We start from the raw sequence: 8,301 nt of genomic DNA, 5'->3' as shown, positions 1-8,301 counted from the left end.
GGGGTACCAGACCGCACAGTTGATCTGCTTCCTTGGAGCTTCGCTTTGTTCTCGGTCAACAATGGTGGTGGGAAGATTTTTGCTTCTGGTCAGGTGAGGCGTGCTTCTGTGGGAAGATAGTATTTTGTTCTGGTCAGGTGAGGCGTGCTGGAGACGGTAGACTTGACTCTATCCCGCCTATTTTGCATGCATGCATGCACGTAGGATTCAGGCCTCGTACCGTCGTACGTGCCGACGTACATGTCAAGTGCGACAATAAAGCGTGAAATTTCTTGGACAAGTCAAACATGCATGTGCCGCCCATGCACGTAGAAATGTTCCGTCAAGATGTCTAAAGGGATGACACGTGTCTAGCGATGGCGTCACCGTGGCTGGAAAGGAGCCGTGAAATGTTGACCCATGACCATGCACTGCAATATGAAAGCGCAGCACGCCGAGGTTGTGATCTTATAAATTGCAGTTGAGATCGGTTCATCTGTCACAACTTGCAAACACACGAACTGAACTTCATCTAGTGGAAGGAAGGATCGCTCAGACCCCGAGCCCAGAGGAGAGCGCAAATGGAGGACGCCTACATCACGGCCTGCCTCGCCGTAGCTCTCGTGTCCCTGCTCATCGTGATTGCGGGCCGCCGGCGCTGGAGGGCGCGCGGCGGCGCCTGCCGCCTGGGCCGTGGCAGCTGCCGGTGATCGGCAGCCTGCACCACCTCGTCCTGGCCGGGCAGCTCCCTCACCGCGCGATGCGCGACCTGGCGCGGCGCCACGGGCCGGCCATGCTGCTCCAGCTCGGCCAGGTGAAGACACTGGTGGTGTCCTCCCGGGAGGGGGCGCGCGAGGTGATGAAGAATCACGACACCATGTTCGCCACGCGGCCGCTGAGCACCACCATGCGCGTGCTCTCCTACGGCGGCCAGGACATCGTCTTCGCGCTCTACGGGGAGTACTGGCGCCAGCTCCGCAAGATCGCCGTGTCGGAGCTCTTCACCGCGCGCCGCGTCCTCTCGTACCGCGCCATCCGCGAGGAGGAGGTCGCCACAGCGCTCCGGGCCGTCGCCGAGGCCGCGGCCGCCGCGCGTCCCGTGGAGATGCGCGCAGTGCTGTCCACGCTCGTGACGGACAGCACGGTGCGCGCCGTGATAGGCGACCGCTGCAGGGAGCGTGAAACATTCCTCCGGGAGCTCGACCGCATCGTGCAGCTCGCGTCAGGGTTCAACCTGGCCGACATGTGGCCGTCGTCACGGCTCGCCGCTTGGTTCAGTGGAGCCGAGGAGTGCCGCCACACCCTGTACGACATCCTCGACGGCATCGTTGAGGAGCACCTGGCGAGGCCACGCCGAAGACCTGCTCGACGTCCTGCTCAAGATCCAGAAGGAGGGTGGTCTCAAGTTTCCGATCCACATGGACGCCGTCAAAGCCATCATCTTGGTAACTACAGTATTCTCTTCGCATATCGGTCTTACTTGCACATTTATTATTGAAAAAATATACGCAAGGCATAAAAATATCTTCGTAAGCTAACACTGCTTGCTAAGTTAAAAGTGAACAGAGTTATCGTAAAACGCATGTTATCTCATGCGGGTCATTATTCATCTAAAAATCTCATGTTTTGTGGACAGGACGTATTCTCCGCGGGCAGTGAAACAACAACTACGACAATTGAGTGGGCCATATCAGAGCTGATCAACAACCCGATGGCCATGCAGAAGGCGACAGCTGAGGTGCGACAAGCCTTCCACGCCCATGGCACCGTGGCCGAGCACGGCCTAAGCGAGCTCCCGTACGTACGCTTGGTCATTCGAGAGACGCTGCGGCTGCATCCGCCCTTGCCATTGTTGTTCCGCGAGTGCCAGGAACCGTGCCAAGTGCAGGGATATGATGTGTCACGGGGCACACAGGTGTTGGTCAATGCTTGGGCTCTAAGCCGCGATGAGCGCTATTGGCCCGACGCACCTGAGGAGTTCCGGCCAGAACGGTTCGAGGAAGAAGCAGCAAAGGCGGACTTCGGGGGTAGTGACTTCGCATTCGTGCCATTTGGTGCCGGCCGCAGGATGTGCCCCGGGATGGCGTTTGGCCTCGCCGGCGTTGAGCTCCCGCTTGCAAGCCTGCTCTTCCACTTTGACTGGGAGCTACCAGGGCCAGGCTCAGTGAAGCTCGACATGACAGAGACGTTCGGCCTCACCGCGCGGCGGACGGACCAGCTCCCGTTGCGCCCTGTCCTTCGCATACCTATTCCCGGAGTTTAGTCAATATATAAACTATAAGAAATGGATGTATAATGTAAGATTATAATTATACCCCCGTAGAAAATAAATTGCAAAGTTCTACTGTTGCATCACATCATTAGTATTGTGCAATAACTAGCTAGCGTAGTGGGGCTAGATCAATATGTGGTTCCTGAATGTATTGTTAACCTATTTGAAATACAATTATAGTTGAACGTTTTATTTCAGTTGATACATCTTGCTACCATCCAAAGAATTATTTTATTTTAAATATTCTACAATGCAAATTATAGAAACAATTTTTAGTCGTATGTGTTTAGTTTTCACAACATACGGCATCTCCAACTAATTTTCTAAAAAATTATACACTATATTCATTAAGTATTATGTTTGACGTGAAAATATAGTTTCTACCACCTGTACACAGTACACACTCCGTCTCACAGGTTTTCTTTTTGACAAACTAGCAGGAGCTCTGCTTTGCATTAAGTAGGGGAAGATAGTGTCCATTACAGTTTGGGAGCAGGCTGGGAACAGCCGCAGGGCCTCAAGAGGGAACAAAGAAAAAAAGTAAAAGCAGAAGAAGGGAGTTTAGTTACATATTGGCTGCCTCTTGAAACATGCAGATATCAGCCTTTGCTTTGCCCGTTACTACATGCACTGGTGCCGCTTTGTGCTCAAAAATTCTGGCGTTCCTTTCCTTCCAGATATGCCAAGCGATATACATAGCAGTGGTGACACGAATCTTGCTATCAATGGTAGGCACAGCAGTATGAAGACGAGCCCACCACTTGTTAACTGACGGAGCAGAGAGCACACTTGTAACCATGGACGCATGAGAGTCCGCAAAATTTTGCCACACCTCCTTAGGCTAGTCATAATGGGAGTAACTTAGATAGTAACATAACACATCCCAACACAAATTCGCTTATGTGGCATGAAGTTAATGAGGGGAGAGATGCTCGTGGTAACATAATATGTTACTGTAATATAACACACCCCGAAGAAGAATGAGTCTATGTCTCAATTAATGAAGGCTTGTATGTTATCATCCATATGTTACTACCCATTATAAAGGTGCATGTTACTAGTCTAAGTTACTTTCCACTATGACCAGCCTTAGCAAAATAGAGATAGATGAGCGGCAGTCTCCAAAGTCTGATTGCAAAGCATGCAATTGTCGACGTGAGGCCAGCCCCTGTTACTTAATCTATCAGCCGTCCAGTTCCTGCCAGAGAGAGCGCAAATGGAGGATGCCTACATCACGTAGCTCTTGTGTCGCTACTCATCGTGATTGCGGGCCGCCGGTGGGGGCCGCGTGGCGATGGCCTACGACAGCCGCCTGGGCCGTGGCAGCTGCCGGTGATCGGCAGCGTGCATCACCTCATCCTGGCCGGGCAGCTCCCTCACCGCGCGATGCGCGACCTGGCGCAGCGCCACGGGCCGGCCATGCTGCTCCAGCTCGGCCAGGTGAAGACACTGGTGGTGTCCTCCCGGGAGGGGGCGCACGAGGTGATGAAGAAGCACGACACCATGTTCGCGACACGGCCATTGAGCACCACCATGCGCGTGTCTCCTGCGGCGGCCAGGACATCGTGTTCGCGCCCTACGGGGAGTACTGGCGCCAGCTCCGCAAGATCGCCGTGTCCGAGCTCTTCACCGCGCGTCACGTCCTCTCGTTCCGCGCCATCCGCGAGGAGGAGGTCGCCACAGCGCTCCGCGCCGTCGGCGAGGCCGCGCGCCCCATGGAGATGCGCGCGGTGCTGTCCATGCTCGTGACGGACAACACCGTGCGCGCCGTGATAGGCGACCGCTGCAAGGAGCGTGACACGTTCCTCCGGGAGGTCGACCGCATCGCGCAGCTCGCGTCGGGGTTCAACCTGGCCGACATGTGGCCATCGTCACAGCTCGCCGCGTGGTTCAGTGGAGCCGAGGAGTGCCGCCACACCCTGTACGACATCCTCGACGGCATCGTTGAGGAGCACCTGGAGAGGATGGACGGCGGCGGAGGCCACGCCGAGGACCTGCTCGACGTGCTGCTCAAGGTCCAGAAGGAGGGTGGACTCAAGTTTCCCATCCACATGGACACCGTCAAAGCCATCAGCTTGGTAAGTACAATATTCTCTTCGCATATCGGTCTTACTCACATTTATTATTGAAAAACGAAAACACTAACACCCACACGTGTGTGCGTTTGCATCTCGCCCACGCGCGTGGATCCGCGCCCGTTTGTGAGCGCATGAATCTTGGCATATTTTTAGTGCCACGTAGGACTGGGCTGGTGTGTGGGCATTTACCCGGTCGCCCACACGTCCGTTTCACCACACGGGAGGGCCGGTGTGTGGGCGTTCAGCAGTTCACGCACACGCCACTTTCCACTAACGCACAAGGGCTGGTGTGTGGGCATTTGCCATCTCGCCCACACGCCCGTCTCATCTCCCACACCCAAGTTACCACTTGTCATGTGTTTTGCAGTGCATATGACAACTGCCCTAGTGTGCTTTATAAGCAGGTGGCAACTCTTTCTTTTTTTTTACCCCGAACATATCAGTTGTCATGTATTTTTGTAGGGTACACGACAACTGCCATAGTGTACTTGTAAGCAGATGGCAACTCTCTCTTTTTACCCGAATATATTGTTTTGCCATGTCTTTTTGTAGCGCTACACGACACATGCCTACTGTTAGTAGGTGGCAACTCCTAAGGTTTTCAAATCATGGCAAATGTAGTAAACCAGACCATACATGGCAACTGCCTAGTGTTAGTAGGTGGCAAACCCCTAAAGTTTTGAAATCATGGCAACTATAGTAAAAAAGACCATACATGGCAACAGCCGCAGTTGCCCAAAAATGACATCTGGAACTTTTGACATGACATGGCAACTGCAGTTGAGCAATCGTGGCAACTATAGTTGTCCAACATGGCAACCGTAGTTCAGCGACATGGCAACTGAAGTTAAACAAACATGGACGAGGGTCTGGACCATGGCAACTGCGGGCGCGCGGTGACTGTCACGCGGGGCGTGCGGGACCACGAGGTACGAGGCCTGACGCACGGGGCGTGTGGGCGTTATCTATTTCGCGCACACACACGCGTGTGAGAGGGATCGGGAGGGAAAAAAGAGGTGTGTGGGCATTATTTGTTTTGCCCATATGTAGATGTGTGGGCTGTTCCTCTTATACACCACACAAAATGTATGGGCAGATCCTCTAACACCCACACGCGTGGCACTTATCGGCGTACTTGAAAAAATATACGCAAGGCATGAAAACATCTCCGTAAGCTAACACTGCTTGATAAGTTAAATTGAAGAGAGTTATCGTAAGACGCATGTTATCTCATGCAGGTCATTATCTATACCAATATAAAAAACTAAAGGGGAAGATTCAATTAATCTCGGCCACCAAATCATGTCAATCTAACGACCTAGACTGCTTTAATGTCGAGCACTCAACATGTTTAGCATGCATTTAATTTCATATCAAATATAGTGCTAATCACATAATAACACACAAATAATATCCTACTTAATATCTCCATGTAATATACTCCCAAATTAACGTGTATTGCACATACACATTGACTAATATTCATTTAAAATCTCATATTTTATGGACAAGACGTGTTCTCCGCGGGTAGTGAAACAACAACTACGACAATTGAGTGGGCCATATGAGAGCTGATCAACAACCCGATGGCCATGCAGAAGGCGACAGCTGAGGTGCGACAAGTCTTCCATGCCCATGGCACCGTGGTCAAGCACGCCCTAAGCGAGCTATCATACCTACGCCTTGTCATTCGAGAGACGCTGCGGCTGCACCCGCCCTTGCCGTTGTTGTTCCGCGAGTTCCAGGAACCGTGCCAAGTGCAGGGATACGACGTGGAGCGGGGCACATAGGTGTTGGTCAATGCTTGGGCGTTGAGCCGCGATGAGCGCTACTGGCCTGACGCGTCCGAGGAGTTCCGGCCAGAGCGGTTCCGAGGAAGAAGCAGCAAAGGCGGACTGTGGGGGTGGTGACTTTGCATTCTTGCCGTTCAGCGCCGGCGTCAAACTCCCACTTGCAAGTATGCTCTTTCATTTTGACTGGAAGCCACCAGGGCCAGGCTCAGCGGAGCTCAACATGACAGACGTTTGGCCTCACCGCACGGCGGACGGACCAGCTCCCGTTGCACCCTGTCCTTCGCGTACCTATTCCCGGAGTCTAGTCATAAACTATAAGAAATGGATGTATACTGTAAAACCATAATTGTACCCACGCAGAAAATAAATTGCAAAGTTCTACTGTTGCATAACATCATTAGTATTACGCAATAACTAGCGTAGTGGGGCAAGATCAATATGTGGTTCCTAAATATATTGTAAACCTATTTGAAATAACGATAAAGCTAAACTCCTGCCGGTCGGAGTTTTGCAACAGGTCCGAACGACCTGGATGCCGTCCGTTATAAATCGTGCAATCATCGTGCTCCAAAACGAGCAGTTCGCTCATATTTACAAGCCTTGCCACCGCCTAGTGAAAAAACGCTTCATCCATATCTCGTCTTCGGTCCCCGCCCAGCGTCATAAGAGAGGGGTGCTCGATCCCGCATCCGTCGGCGCACTGGCTAGCGCCGCCGCCGGAAGGCCGCTCCTCCGCCGTCACACCTCCTCCCCCAATATCCTTACCACCCTTTCTCTCGTCCCCGTCCGCCGCGTCCTACCTCACCTGCACCCGGCTCGTTGGCGAGCGCAGAATCCATGGCGCTTATTGCTGCTCACCTACTCCGCGTCGCACGACGCCTCGCCTCGGCCTCCTCCTCACCGTTGTCTGCCGTTTCAGCCCAAGACTGTCAGATCCTCTGCCTCCGGTCAGCGACTTCCTCTTTCCAGTTTGAATCCTCCCAGCCACGCCTGCGCCTCCTCATTTCCCGAGCTCCCTTGCCCCATCGCCCATCTCTCTACTCACAGCTCATCGAACAAGGTAGACATGGTACGGCCAGTCTCACCCAAACCTTCATCTACACAAAAATAATAGAGGGGGCTTGACGAGGGCCGACATGCTGGCGTTGGTCAAATCCAACCGTGGATTTGTATCTGCATCTAGAGCAGAGGAGATGCCACGCGAGGACGGATTTGTGCATGCTAAAACTAGTATAGTCCAATACGGTTCAGCCACCGGCATAATTACACGCGCTGATTAGTGATTAGCAGAGACGGCGTGGCGTCTTGGCTTTGTGTTCTAGGTTCCTCTGCTTGCTGCACCAGCTGGGACCTGCCAGTTTGGGTTCAGCATTTTTGTGAAGAGTTAAACATTTTGTGAGATAACAAAACAGGCAAACCGGCCAAAAAATGCTACTCAGTTAGTCAGGTTGATGCATCATCTTTTGCTGATCGGTTGCATCAAGTGTCTTGTTCGATTACACAGAAGGAATAGTATTTGTTCTTTGTAAAAAAAGTCACTTTCTTTGTTCTACAACAGTTGATGCAACGTCTTTTTACTGAATCTTCCACTGCTCTAGTTACCAGCATGACTTTTATGTAATTATGATGCTGTTTATGTTGTAGTTATCAGGGTGCTAATGATATAGTTAGCACACTCCTTATGCTAAAATTACCATGTTGAATTTCAATGGAGTTATCTATGTTTTTAGCATGTGTGTGTTGGTCCGTGGTAACTTTGACTAGGGAAAATAATGGTGAGACATACCTCCATATTGCAAAACTTGATTACTTACGCATAAATACCCGCGTCAAAATACACTCTGATAACTTATGTGCAAATAGCATGATAATTTATGCAGAACAAAGTCGATAACTTTGTTACAAACACCTTTTTTGCGGGGGTTGGTACAAACACATTCACACCAAGGTAAACATAAATGTTGGCCACATAACACCCCCCCCCCTCGCCCCATCAATCTTCTGCAAATAGCATGTTTTACGCACAAGGGAGTTGATAACCTATGTACAAAAACCGTGGTAACTTTTGACCGAAGGAAATAATACTTGAAAACGTACCCCCGCCCCCACACCCGGTAACTTCTGTGCAAATAACATGATAATTTATGCACTGTGGAGCTGATAACTTATGCACAAACAC

General features: G+C 51.6%; 2 pseudogenes; both read left to right on the top strand.

The window, feature by feature from the left end:
- The first annotated feature begins 560 nt into the window (after positions 1 to 560).
- LOC119311915 lies at positions 561 to 2,367 on the top strand (annotated as a pseudogene).
- Positions 2,368 to 3,467: 1,100 nt separating this feature from the next.
- LOC119311904 lies at positions 3,468 to 6,427 on the top strand (annotated as a pseudogene).
- The last annotated feature ends 1,874 nt before the right edge of the window (positions 6,428 to 8,301 follow it).

This window comes from Triticum dicoccoides, chromosome 1B, assembly GCF_002162155.2.
Source record: "Triticum dicoccoides isolate Atlit2015 ecotype Zavitan chromosome 1B, WEW_v2.0, whole genome shotgun sequence".
Taxonomy (NCBI): Eukaryota; Viridiplantae; Streptophyta; class Magnoliopsida; order Poales; family Poaceae; genus Triticum; species Triticum dicoccoides.
The sequence above is the reverse complement of the archived record's forward strand: the minus strand, read 5'-3'. Positions and strand labels throughout refer to the sequence as shown.